The sequence below is a fragment of the Oncorhynchus mykiss genome, chromosome 16 (genome assembly GCF_057628025.1).
Source record: "Oncorhynchus mykiss isolate SJ-2025 chromosome 16, ASM5762802v1, whole genome shotgun sequence".
NCBI lineage: Eukaryota > Metazoa > Chordata > Actinopteri > Salmoniformes > Salmonidae > Oncorhynchus > Oncorhynchus mykiss.
The window spans coordinates 19734221-19748851 of NC_143037.1; the positions used below are offsets into that span (position 1 = coordinate 19734221).

Consider the following 14631-nt stretch of genomic DNA (forward strand, 5'->3'; position numbering starts at 1 on the left):
GCAAAGGCACAAAATGGATGTGGAAAAATGACACTGCCACAATATCCCCACACAAATTGTGAAATGCAATAGGTCTCTCGTGGTAGAATAGATTAGGCCGACAGTGTGTGCGTGTACGGCAATGCCAGAACAAAGTGAAATGTACCAAAATAGACAGTACGAACTCAATATAGATAAAGTAGTAAGCTACACCAAATTAAATGTACTAATTAGCTATTGCTTCATCTTCCACACAGCAATCTGAAAAACAGCCTTATGTAGGCTAAATCTGCTCAGAATCTCAATGTCTAAATCAATTGTCTTTTCAATCACACCCGATACAATGAATCACAATAATAGCTCAGTGATCAGACTTAAGGTTAGCCTCATTTCAAAAGAAGACAAAAACTGACCTAATTCTTCAGGCATATTAAACTGGTGAGGGACTTAAAATATCAGAACTGATTATCCATTCTAGGCCATTTTTTCCTGATGAGATTATACAATAGCTGATAATATTAAAGATCCCTCACCACAGCCTTCCAGTAATGCGTAGGTAACACAATGGCATTGGGACTCCGACTTCCCATCTGGGTTTAGGAATACTGTAATTAGAGGTCGACCGATTATGATTTTTCAACGCCGATACCGATATTGATTATTGGAGGCCCAAAAAAGCTGATGCCGATTAATCAACCTATTTTTTTTAAATGTATTTGTAATAATGACAATTACAACAATACTGAATGAACACTTATTTTAACTTAATATAATATAATAAATAATGAAACATGTTCCATTTGGTTTAAATAATGCAAAAACAAAAGTGTTGGAAAATAAAGTAAAAGTGCAATATGTGCTATGTAAGAAAGCTAACGTTTCAGTTCCTTGCTCAGAACATGAGAACATATGAAAGCTGGTGGTTCCTTTAAACATGAGTCTTCAATATTCCCAGGTAAGACGTTTTAGGTTGTAGTTATTATAGGAATCATAGGACTATTTCCCTCGATACCATTTGTATTTCATTAACCATTGACTATTAGATGTTCTTATAGGCACTTTAGTATTGCCAGTGTAACAGTATAGCTCCCGTCCCTCTCCTCGCTCCTCCCTGGGCTCGAACCAGCCACACAACGACAACAGCCACCATCGAAGCAGCGTTACCCATGCAGAGCAAGGGGAACAACTACTAGAAGGCTCAGAGCGAGTGACATTTGAAACGCTATTAGCACACGCTAACTGGCTAGCCATTTCACTTCGGTTACACCAGCCTCATCTCGGGAGTTGATCGGTTGTGCGCAAAGCTTGACGCACAACGAAGAGCTGCTGGCAAAACGCGCGAGAGTGCTGTTTGAATGAATGTTTACGCGCCTGCTTCTGCCTACCACCGCTCAGTCAGATACTTAGATACTTGTATGCTCAGTCAGATTATATGCAACACAGGACACGCTAGATAATATCTAGTAATATCATCAACCATGTGTAGTTAACTAGTGATTATGATTGATTGTTTTTTTACAAGATAAGTTTAATGCTAGCTAGCAACTTACCTTGGCTTACTGCATTCGCGTAACAGGCAGTCTCCTTGTGGAGTGCAACGAGAGAGAGGCAGGTCGTTATTGCGTTGGACTAGTTAACTGTAAATTTGCAAGATTGGATCCCCGAGCTGACAAGGTGAAAATCTGTCGTTCTGCCCCTGAACGAGGCAGTTAACTTCTTCGATATAGGGGGCGCTCTTTTAATTTTTGGATAAAAAAACGTTCCCAGTTTTAAACAAGATATTTTGTCACGAAAATATGCTTGACTATGCATATAATTGACAGCTTTGGAAAGAAAACACTCTGACGTTTCCAAAACTGCAAAGATATTATCTGTGAGTGCCACAGAACTAATGCTACAGGTGAAACCAAGATGAAATTTCAAACAGGAAGTGCCCCAGATTTTGAAGGCGCTGTGTTCCAATGTCTCCTTATATGGCTGTGAATGCGCCAGGAATGAGCTTACACTTTCTGTCGTTTCCCCAAGGTGTCTGCAGCATTGTGACGTATTTGTAGGCATATCATTGGAAGATTGACCATTTTACACTACATCTACCAGGTGCTCGCTTGGTGTCCTCCGTCGCAATTATTGCGTAATCTCCAGCTGCGTGTATTTTTCCATTTGCTTCCGAGGAGAAACCCAACTGCCACGAATAGATATGTGAAAACACCTTGAGGATTGATTCTAAACAACGTTTGCCATGTTTCTGTCGATATTATGGAGTTAATTTGGAAAAAAGTTTGCCATTGTAATGACTGAATTTTCAGGGTTTTTTCTTAGCCAAACGTGATGAACAAAACGGAGCGATTTCTCCTACACAAATAATATTTTTGGAAAAAATGAACATTTGCTATCTAACAGAGTCTCCTCATTGAAAACATCCGAAGTTCTTCAAAGGTAAATGATTTTATTTGAATGCTTTTCTTGTTTTTGTGAAAATGTTACCTGCTGAATGCTAGGCTTAATGCTATGCTAGCTATCAATACTCTTACACAAATGCTTGTTTAGCTATGGTTGAAAAGCATATTTTGAAAATCTGAGATGACAGTGTTGTTAACAAAAGGCTAAGCTTGTGAGTGAATATATTTCTTTCATTTCATTTGCGATTTTCATGAATAGTTAACGTTGCGTTATGGTAATGAGCTTGAGGCTATGATTACGCTCCCGGATACGGGATTGCTCGACGCAAGAAGTTAACGCACCGTTCCTAGGCCGTCATTGAAAATAAGAATGTGTTCTTAACTGACCTAGTTAAATAAAAGGTATAAAAAAATACCAATTTCCAATTGTTATGAAAACTTGAAATCGGCCCTAATTAATCGGCCATTCTGATTAATCGGTCGACCTCTAATTGGAATAGTAACTTGAGGGGAGGCGCCCTGCCACTTTAAGACTTCAATGAAGCATAGTTAGAGCTACCACTCTGATCTAATTGCTCTCCTACATGAACACGGGAGAGCTGTGCACTCTGACATGTAAAGATTATTTAATACCATCAAAGTCATAAAGGGAGAAATAAAAGGAGGCGATAGAAAAGGGGGTGATGACTTAACCCTTTCATGGTCCCAGGGAGGACTAGGAGAGTAGGGAAGCAGACGGTGGACCGGGTGGAGATAGAATCAGTATGCGTGAGCTGGCCTGTCAAACTCCCATCATCCAGGCTGACTAGAGCTCCTATATTCCTACATCACAGGGGCCTAACTTCCCCAATCCCCACACCGCTCCACTCCCATGGCAGCGACTCCTACCCTCCTCCTCAGTCTTTTCCCACACTCGCCCTATTCCCACAGGCAGCGGCAACGTTAGCGAGTACCACAGCCAAAACCACTAGAACATTGCAATTTATTTCTACTCATTCTGAAGAGGTCTGGGGCAGGGGCCTGTTTGATGAAACCAGGCCTTGACCTACATGAGTGTCAGCCACACTATTCAGCTGCACTCCAACTCCTACCTTCTCTATTCAGCAAGTGTTTCTTTCCCTGTGTGAACAGTTAGTCAACGGCTAAGAAACAACTTCATGATAAACAACATCAGAGTTGGAAGACTTGACACACCACACTACTGCTCATTATAACAAACTCCCAAAATGTCTGACTGACTAATGTATTTCTTTCATAAAAGAGAACCAAAGCCTCAGCTCTCGAAACTGTGGTTTCGCTCAGATCGGAGCTCCTCACTCTTAAAATAAAACCCACACAATCCCCGGCACCTCAGCGTGAGCGGGTCGACTCGGTTGAGGTGTTTACCGTTTAGCAAGCGCCGTGTGATATCTCCAGGGTAACCTGCCATTGTGGGGGACCTGTCTCATCTGTCATTTCTCCTGCACAGTCTCAACTTTGGGAAGCAGGAAGTCACCGACTGAACACAAGGGACAGATAGGGCTGTGGTAAGGCTATACACCCACTGTGTGCCTCGGCTAGCCAAAGTTAAAATATGTTGAGGTTGCCTTTTTGGTAGAATCTCTATACCAAATGTAGCTGTACTTTCTATCGCTACAATCAGTTTGGCAAACATTTCTGCCCATCCCTGAACCCCACCACATTGCTAGGAGTCTTATAGCCCTCCATCTTGCTAGACATGAGTATATTTGGTAGATAGGCTTAGTATTTAGCTACCGTATCATTTGAACTCCTAATTCTACCTTCAATAAACAGTGAATGACAATCTACAGAGAGTAAAAGGCCACTTTTAGGAATAAAAGCTCCCAAATACAAAATTACATCACAAATCAGCGGCTCTGTGGGATACTAATCTCAAAGATTTTTATAGCTAAACCAAGATAGACTAAAGCCTGTTGTTTCAAATGGGAACAAATGAGCCATTATGGACAGAACAAGCAAGAAGGTGGGCAGAGCCAAGCACAAGCTAGCGAGATCTTATTGCTGCGTTCTAGTATTCATTTGCATATTTCCGTTGGGGAACACCTATTCTGTGAAGTGCACAATAACTAAATTCACCTTTGAACACCTTGTAAACAACGGCATTTTTTCAAACTTTGGCAAAGTGTAAAGTCTACTAAACTTAGTCCACTCTGTTCGTAAAATATTGTAGTTTTGGGAACAGAAAACTGTATTGAGAGTAAATTAGCAGAATGTCAGCCAGAATGAATCTCGTTCCATCTTCTCCCACTGGGCTTCCTCTCACTACCATATTTGGTAGTGAGTGGAAACGCCAACCGGATGCTTCACATTTATACATCCCGTGAAATATCTGTCTCATTGTTCTCAGATTTCAAAGTGGAAACACTCCCACCATCCTCCAATAACCCATCTCACTTCATCTGGTCATGAATGTCAAGTTCCTCAGTGTCCACATCACTGAGGACTTCACATACTCCTCTCACACCAAAACAGTCATGAAGAAGGTACGGCAGCACCTCTTCTTCCGCAGGAGGCTATTTCTTTTGGCATGGCACCTTAGATCCTGAAGAACTTTTAGAGCTGCAACATCAAGAGCATCCTGACTGGTTGGATCACCACCTGGTATGGCAACAGCACCGCCTTCAATCGGAAGGTCCTACAGAGGGTGGTGCAGACCGCCCAGCACATCACTGGGAGCGAGCTCCAAGCCATCAAGGACGTACATGCCAGGCGGTGCCCGAAGATTTGCCAAAGACTCCAGCCACCCGAGACATGGACTCTTCTCTATGCTTCCGTCCGGCAGGTGGTACTGGTTAGTGCTGGCCGATATATCAAATTAATTTGATTAATTCAAATGCATGTTTTTGCGTGATATTCCAAATGTCTGTATCGCAAGAATCAAGGTTTTGTTATTTTTCGTTTTTATGAGAGTTTATGTCCGCTTGTTCTCGCATTGTATTTTTGTTCTTGTCTCTCGCTCCTTCTGTGCACCTCCCCATTTACACCAGAGATCTATATATAATGACGAGATTCCGCCCTAACAATGGGAGTCAAGCTTAGGTCCAAAATAAGCCTATAGAAACGCATTGAGCTTATAAATGGACAGATTTTAGCGAGAAGGAAACCTATCACTTCACCTCTTTCTCTATGGTTTACACACACACCAAGCCCTGCCTCACACGCCAACAAAGTTGAGAGATCACATCTTCCTCTCTGACAAGCGGTTTCAACTTACTATTTGCATTTGTAGTTTAGTCCAACAGAATCGGTCATATTTTACAGTAATACAGATGTTAACTTTTCCAACGATACCATTTTTATGTCTCAACTACTCAAACTGCACGCAGCGCAGTCACTACTAAAATGAGAGCACCAATGAACATTGATTCTGGAAAGACTGTTATACAAGCCGTCTAGTCTGTTTTATAAATGTGCAAGAAGCATAAAACACAATTATATAAGGAATTGTCAACTCGTTCTTAGTCTGAGAACTAAGTTAGGCCACTTGATTTCAACATCTGAACAAAGTAGTACAGGCTAACATGCTTTTCAAACAGTTGGAGACAGAGCGAAGGGTGTAATTAAACAATTAAACTGTTCTGCCTTGTAAGCTAGCAAACAGATCCAAGTTGACTAAACTTATTAGCTGGCTAGTCACTATCACGTGGGCTTGAGAGATTTTTGATGAGACCTGTGTTCATTGTCTTGTTTTGATGCACTTGTTTTGAGATCATTTAATGCCTGCTGCAGGGAAGTTAGTCATTGTTAGTGAATGTACATTATTCATGGTTTTAATACAGTGTATTGACCTTTAATTGTACAACAATGCTTATAAAAAAAAATATATATTTTTTTTATAAGCATTGTTGTACAATTAAAGGTCAATACACTGTATTTCAGACAGTCAGCAATAATGTAATGAATTCCGGTCTTGTGAAGTTATACCTAGGCTAAATATAAGCCTTCCACAACCATAAGACCCACTAAAAACTGAATTATTTTATCAAAAATACACCTTGAATCACTCATAAGTTTGAAAAAAAATATGATTTTTAGGTCATATCGCCCAGCCCTAAGTACTGGTGCATCAACGCTCAGACCAACAGACCCCTAAACAGCTTCTATCCCTGGCTATAAGACTGTTAAATGGCTAACAACTACCGATCTCCCACAGACTATCCACATTAACTCGATGCCCATCCACAGATCTCGACCCACTCTGACACAACCCTTCACCCTTACTCAAACGCACACTCACTACTGATGGCAAACATTTACACACACACACACACACACACGCAGCCTCAAACCTATGCTGCTGTTATTGATTGCCATTAGTATCTATTTATCTTGCCACTGGTCACTATTACTCCTGTTTACAGTATATTACCATAAATATTGATATTTTCCTATTACCAGTCACTTTTCAGCCCTGTTTACATGTATATCCAACTACCAGTCACTTCATATGTATAAACCTACCTCAACCACTCCTGTAACCCTGCACATTGAATAAGGTACTGGTAATGACTTGTACAGTGGCTTCAGAAAGTAATCACCCTCAATGTTCCCTTGTAGAAGGGAAATCAGCCCGCGCAGAGAAGCACGAGATTGAACATCCCAATTAGTTCAGTTAACACTATCAATGTTTCCCTCTACTGTGCCAATTGTGAACGAATCAACGCAATATTAGCCACTTTCAGTGCAACATACTAAAACTCTGCAAGAGATTTTCTTGTAGGCAGAGCACATTGGAGTAGGATTTCATTGCATTGACAGGCACAAATCAGGCCCATACACTACACAGTGCGCCATAACCATTCAGAGCAGCAGTTCCCCTATATGCAAATAGACCATTGCCATATATGGATCTGTGCCATTCCCTTTGAACTGGACTGTGTTTACAACTGAGCGGTTGTGAGTAGATGCACTTGTTTTGAGTTCAAAGCGAGTGCTACATGTGAGGACATTTTGTTCATATCCTTTGCTAGTTAGTGAGTTATTAGCCCATCACTTGTAGTCAGCAATAGGGGAGTGGTTACTTCCTACAAGAGCACAAAACGTGTGCATTTTAGCCATCTTTGAAAAGCAAGTCAGGTAAAGAGCATTTTTTCTGTCTCAAAAAGGGCAGTGTTGTATTTTGAGCAGGGCTTGAACAAGCTAAATAGCCAATATGCAGAGGGTAGCATCACTTGTCTGATTCGCTGTAATAATGGTATGGCAATGATAATGAATGTTATTTTGTAAAGTGGTTTCTTGCATCACACAACACAAGTGGATAAACAGGTGAATGAAATCCTAACAGGTGAATGACAATCCCTGTTATTTTCAAAAGTCTGATGGATTGCCCACATTGAACACCACACATATGCTGCAACTGTAGGCCGAATAATAGACCATTTCCATGTTACAATGTTATGAGATGCATTTTCTCCATTGTTTTTTTGTTGATAGGCCTACATTATAATCAAATTGGCACAGTAGCCTACTTGGCCATTGTTATAACTGTAACCTAAAGCGGGTACAGCCTCAATGTTCACAGTAAACGTGCTCCAGAAGTTACATTAAGTTTGCGCTGAGCAGACCTGAAATTTGCTCAGTGCCTTAAAAAAAAATGTGGGAATATTGATCACACCCCTTTACTTTTTCAACATTTTGTCAACGTTCTACACAAAATACTCTGTAATTTCAAAGTGGACGAAAAATAAATAAAATACTGATATATCTTGGATTGATACGTTTTCAATACATTTGAACTTTACAAACTATTTGTTCCACAGGTTACAAGAAAAAAAAGAAAGCGTCAGCCATCTTGAATCACTATCATGTTTATTACTATCAAATAACATTTTCCAGTGTCACACATGATTTTGAAGAGGAAGGAAAAAGTGGGGGAGAGCAGGGGGGAGGTCCTGTCTTACTTCAGAGGAGGTATGGTGAGGCGGCAAAGCAAGTGAGTGAGTGATGACACATTTATCGCAATGTGAAACCAAGTCGTGAGAGGTTTCTAAGTGGCATATCTCATACAAGAAGGAAACCGACATCCGTAGACACACAAGTCGTTTGACGGTCGCTCAAAAAAATACTCCAACTCTATCTACACTCAAAATACAGTACTGGGCTATACAATTGAGTTTTCTGCTATCCTAAAACACATTGTATGGTCTAATCCTAAAACGTAGAATAGACAATCACCAACAACAGCACGTCTGCACTATAGACTACATATAGAGTATCTGCCACAAGAGAACCTGATGAACACATTGACTTGAGGTGCCTGCAAGGCTGAAGTTGATAACTTATGACCATAGAATTCTAACGACACTCCATGGCCAAAGGTGGACGCACCTTCAAATTAGTGGAATCGGCCATTTCAGCCACACTCGTTGCTGACAGACTTCTAAAATGGATCACACAGCCATGCAATCACCATAGACAAACATTGGCAGTATAATGACCCGTACTGAAGAGCTCAGTAACTTTCAACATGGCACCGTCATAGGATGCCACCTTTCCAACAAGTCAGTTTCCTTAAATGTCTGCCCTGCTAGAGCTTCCCCGGTCAACTGTATTATAAAGTGGAAACATCTAGGAGCAACAACAGCTCAACCATGAAGTGGTAGACCACACAAGTTCACAGAACGGGACTGTGAGTGCTGAAACGCGTATCATCAGTCCTCGGTTGCAACACTCACTACAGAGTTCCAAACTGCCTCTGGAAGCAACGTCAGCACAATAACTGTTCGTCAGGAGCTTCATGAAATGGGTTTCCATGGTCGAGCAGCCGCACACACACAAGCCTAAGATCCCCATGCGCAATGCCAAGCGTCGGCTGGAGTGGTGTAAAGATCGCTACCATTGGACTCTGGAGCAGTGGAAACGCGTTCTCTGGAGTGATGAATCACACTTCACTATATGGCAGTTCGGAAGAATCTGGGTTTGGAGGATGCCAGGAAAGCACTACCTGCCCCAATGCATAGTGCCAACTGTAAAGTTTATTGGAGGCGGCATAATGGTCTAGGGTTGTTTTTCATGGTTCGGGAAGGCCCCTTAGTTCCAGTGAAGGGTAATCTTAACGCTACAGCATACAGCAATATTCTAGACGAGTCAGTGCTTCCAACTTTGTGGCAACAGTTTGGGGAAGGCCCATTCAGCATAACAATGCCCCGGTGCCCAAAGCGAGATCCATACAGAAATGGTTTATCGAGATCAGTGTGGAAGAACTTGACTGGCCTGCACAGAGCCCTGACCTCAACCCCCATAGAACACCTTTGGGATGAATTGGAACGCCGACTGCAAGCCAGACCTAATCGCCCAACATCAGTGCCCGACCTCACTAATGCTCATGGAAGCAAGGCCCTGCAGCAATGTTCCAACATCTAGAAGAAAACCTTCCCAGAAGAGTGGAGGTTGTTATAGCAGCAAATGGCAGACCAACTCCATTTTAATGCCCATCATTTTGATTTTTTTAGTTGCCAAACTCATAACACATCTCAGATCCTCTTGCCCTTGAGGGAGGACAGGCGGAACCCAAGGACGATTGGATTGTTGACGTACCAGTCCAGTCAGTAGACTAAATCTTTCCCATAGGGCTCATCCTGTATCATGAGTTGGCGACAGTGACACAGCAGATTAAACTTCTATAATTGTTTCATTTTCCACCGACCTGAAGGACCAAAATGGCAGGTTATATTACATACAGAGTGGCTACGTGACTGGATTTTCTGATGCCTTTTCCGAATGGCTAAACAACCGTACTTTTAGCGTGAAACAACGCATTTGCGCATGACATATTCTTAGTATGCAAAAATATTATGTTTTATAGTATGTGAATTTTCTAAAATCAAGTATGTTTGAAACGCAAGGATGCTATACTAATTTCGGCTCTACATCTAGTATAATTCTATGCACACTTTTCCACAGTGCATTGGAAGAGGTGGGCTTCGAGTGATCAGCACTAGTTCTCTTCAATTAGCCATACAACAAAACTAGGCTACTTAATTGGGAAGATGCCAAATAGTGAAGCTTCCGCGGTGGTGTTCAATTGTAGGCTAAGTAGTTTTTGTTCTCCTTAAAATGATCACAAGTACTGCATCGTAGGCTACATCGTTTGTATTTTTTTTTACCCAATGTGGATTTCAGTTGTCATTGAAAAGTGTTTATTGTTCTCTTGGCCTTCTTCAAAGCTTCTAAACTAAATACTACACCATCTTTTGATTTCTGAATGCGTGGGCACCGGGGTCCTCGGGTTGTGGCTGCGTTATTTAATGTCATGTTTATCAATATGGATCGTTTTTAGTTTTGTAGGCTAGGCTACCTATTTAATTGATGGATAACTCCTTAGCAGACATTCTGATCTCGTTCCCTTGCGGCTCTGAATGTGACGCACCTGACGTTCCACGTTTTTCGGGTGTAATAGCCTTTTAATGTGAACATTTGAAAAGTTTTGGTGCTTGACTATGTAGAATACGAATGAATCATTATGAGATCTTTCAAAATAAATAAAGTAGCACACTCCATGTGTAATCTCCCACCAATTTAATGGGTATTTACCAACGTTTCGGCATCACTGTGCCTTCTTCAGGGTGAAAAGGGCACAGTGATGCCGAAACGTTGGTAAATACCCATTAAATTGGTGGGAGATTACACATGGAGTGTGCTACTTTATTTATTTTGATAGTTTATGGTTAATTTGCCGTTAGTCAGCACCTCCACGCAAACTATTATTCTGGGTGTGCACCGGCTCATGTTTTTTTGTCATCATGTGATCTTGACATTGATTTGGCTTTGATCTAAATTTATTAAAAGACTACCATGCAGAATGCGACGGTTGCGATCATGACGTTTATTATAGTTACAAAATAAGTTTGTAGGCTACAACATGTCGATCATGCCGTTTATAGTACAACATAGTTACAACAGAAGTTTATATAAAAATTGTGTGTAAACATGTGCAAATCCTACTACATTTGTTTAGATCTGGGAAAGAGGCATCCTGGGGGGTGGGACGGGGGCATAATGGGCAGTTTGATCATTACATGACAGTAGCTTTCAGGATTAGGACACTATAGTGACAGTCATAGCAATTCTAAGTGAACCTACTGCTTGGTTAGGTTACAGCTGACTAGGGTCTTTGCAGTTATGGCATAACTAGGGGTGTAATGATTCACCAATATGCATCGGTCCCTGGTTCAAATGTTTAACATATCGGTCTGCGAGACCCCAAACCACTGATCCAAATGAAGCATGCATCGGTCAGAAAGTCGATTTAAATGTTATGAATCGCCTGTTCACTTACATTTCTCAAATTACTTTTCTACCTTCTGAAAATAACAACTGCCTCTTTTCCTTCAGTGTCAAACTAAGCACGTAATTATTATGACAGTCATTGATCCACACGTCATTTTGCATGCTGAACAACCCCAGGCAATATTAGCAGCCTAGTCAAACTGCGCATTCAAATGCATGTAAAATGGCTTGCGCAATATTAGGCTTTATTAGTCGAGTGACTAATATTTTGAAAATGGTGTTTTACCAGAATAAAAGTAGCCTAAGCTACCATCAGAGACAACTCTCATCTGGCTATAGGTAGGCTACATGCTGATCGGGGCTTACATTCAATTAGATTTTGATTGTTCAGGTTCACCATCAGCAATAGTTTTGGTAGTTTTGCTTAAAACAATCAATGTATTTTAGTCATTTTTAGATATGTAGGGTAAAGTTGATCATTTCATAACGAGGACACGCAGGTCAGCTCAGACAGATCCAGCTCAGAGAACCCAAGCCCATGAGATCCATAATCAGCAGACTTTCACTTTGAATGGAAAATGTATGTGTTTATGCAACAAATGTTAGTGCATCGAATCGTATCGATTTGTTCCTCTAATCAAACAGTTTCGACTAAAACGCATCTAGATACATATCGAATCGTCTTAAAAGGGAAATATGCACACCCCTAGGCACAACATGTAACTGTGATTCACACCAAGCGGGAAGGTGACAGGGTGGGAAAATCCTCAGACACACCAAATGTCCCACTCAGCGACTAAGCCTCTGATGCATCTTGCTCTGAATGTCACAGGTTTTACGGAGAAAAGGGCAAATGACTTTTTCACAACAACAACAGTAGTTTGTTCTACACATTATGCAGCCAGTCTTGGACAGGGCATTGGAATAATCCATAGGAGGGCATTATTAACATATATGATATCGTATGGTGAATGATTGATTATAACACCGTGATAAGACTACCTCATCGTCATACCGAATCCCAATGAAAATGTTATTACAGATCTACATAGGAAACAATGGATTTGAATCATGCTGAAATTAAAGACTTAATAAAAGCGTAATAATTGGTAATAATAAAGTTGACTGTTATGAAGGAAATCCTAACTCCCGCAATTTCGAAATTACACTAGACTTTCACTAAATACATGGCCACAATGTTAATAATTATGTCATACATAATTGTGACATTTAATTTGGTCAGACGCTCCTCTGAGGAGGCTGCAAATGTGGGCATATTATCTTGACAAAGGTGCATCAAAGGTGTAAACAAATTGGGGGAGGCATCTGTTTCACAGTGTGACTTACATTTAAGTTATTTGCAGAGAACAAAATACTTTTGTGCCACTGTCTTGGGAATACATTTGTGCACACAGTTTTGGGATTGTTCAACATTAATATTCCATTGTCTTGACGTTCCATGGCTAGCTCCCCCTAAACTGCAGCTAAAAACCACTTAATTAGATATTGTTTATGTGGGTACGCTTGTCTCATAACATGGTAAATAAATATTGTGAAAAAGTTAGCAGGCTGATTGGTTGACCTTGCGACAAGGAGTAGCGATGTAGCTAAATATTGAGAAAACTATCAGCATGTCAAAAATCCAATCCACGAACTAAACTATAGGTAGCTTGCTGTCCCTTATTACAACGTTTATATTTTGTTGCTTGCTTGTGCTATTTCAATTGTGGGAAATTAATACGGCAAATTGTTATAAAATAACTCTGTTTTGTTATCTAATTAGATAAGGGTTGCTTGTTGATAGCTACTGTCAAGCACCGGACTCATAACATCTAACACCACGTCGAACTGTATGCATGATATCGACATCGTACAGTATGAGGTTAGTGTACATAATAAACTGGCAATGCATGGGCCAACTGAAAATTAGAATCTCCTCGGATTGAAGGACTTCAATTAGTCATGACATTTACCTGTTAGCTCATGTTAATATTCAACTGGACAGCAAACTCAAAATGTTAACACGGTATGCCACATCCAGCGACAAGTGTAATTTCAAATACCTTGTACCTGTTGACTCCTCCTGCTTCCGTGGTTGGTGGAAGCTGAGACGCGTATGATTATTTTGATAGTCTCTCCAAAGTTGTTACCTGTAAAACCATTCGCAACAGTGGATAACAACGTGTTTCGACCCAAACCACCCTCCGGCAATTCGTCGGGTGAAAGGCGTTCAGTGTGCAGAGAAGTTCAGCACAGCTTCTGCAGCCGCAGCCATTGAGGTCACGTGCTCCGGCTATGAACTCCAACACAATCCACTTTCCCCGCCCCCTCTCCTTTTATGGCGTGGTCCTCTGAAAGGGGATGTCCTGTTAACTCCAGATGTTCGGTCACTTTTTTCCAAAGACAGTACAGTATGGTTTAGAAAATCAGCTCCCCAGGAAATCTTGACAGGGCAACTCTAATAATTCAAAGACCGTATTTGAATTGAATTAGGTACAGTCAGCGGACCATTATTTTGTGGCGTGAACAACGGAGGGAGAGCACACGTTTCTGTCCTTAGGTTTGTTTGTTGCTTTTCATGTCAACACCTACTGCCAGAAATAAGACCATTTCTGTGAGTGATTGTTGGGTTTTTGGTCACACTAGGACACAATTTAGTCAGTGAGATACTATACGTTCCTCCCATTGTAAGTAACCCACCCTCAAAGTTTTTCCCTGCAAGCTTGGTATGGCGGGCAGCTACACTGGATGTTTGTCCAACAATGCCTCTGAGGCTGCTGCAACAAAGCAGAGTGGCATTGAGCTGTGTCAACTGTTACATATCAGCACACAAGTGAGGAATGCTGTGCTGGGGGTGACGTGGGTGGACACAGTGGTAGGGCTATGGGAGGACTTGGAAGCGGAGTGAAAGGTCTTCAAATGCTCAAAGCATGTTTTGGTGGAAGTGGTTGCTGACAAAATAGCGTGAGATAGACCTATTAAAAAGAGTGTGAGATAGGCCTAT

General features: G+C 41.2%; 1 protein-coding gene across 13 annotated transcripts in view; it reads right to left on the minus strand.

The window, feature by feature from the left end:
• Positions 1–14388, minus strand: part of raraa (retinoic acid receptor, alpha a) — a 217701-nt gene extending 203313 nt beyond the window's left edge. For 6 of the 13 annotated variants that reach the window (XM_090202165.1, XM_090202160.1, XM_036946442.2 and 3 more), the window contains exon 1: positions 13698–13941. The gene's annotated coding sequence lies outside the window, so the exon portion shown is untranslated. Of the gene's footprint in view, positions 1–13690 lie in introns of all 13 variants that reach the window. The other 7 variants (XM_036946446.2, XM_036946444.2, XM_090202164.1 and 4 more) reach the window with 2 other exon arrangements.
• Positions 14389–14631: the final 243 nt, after the last annotated feature.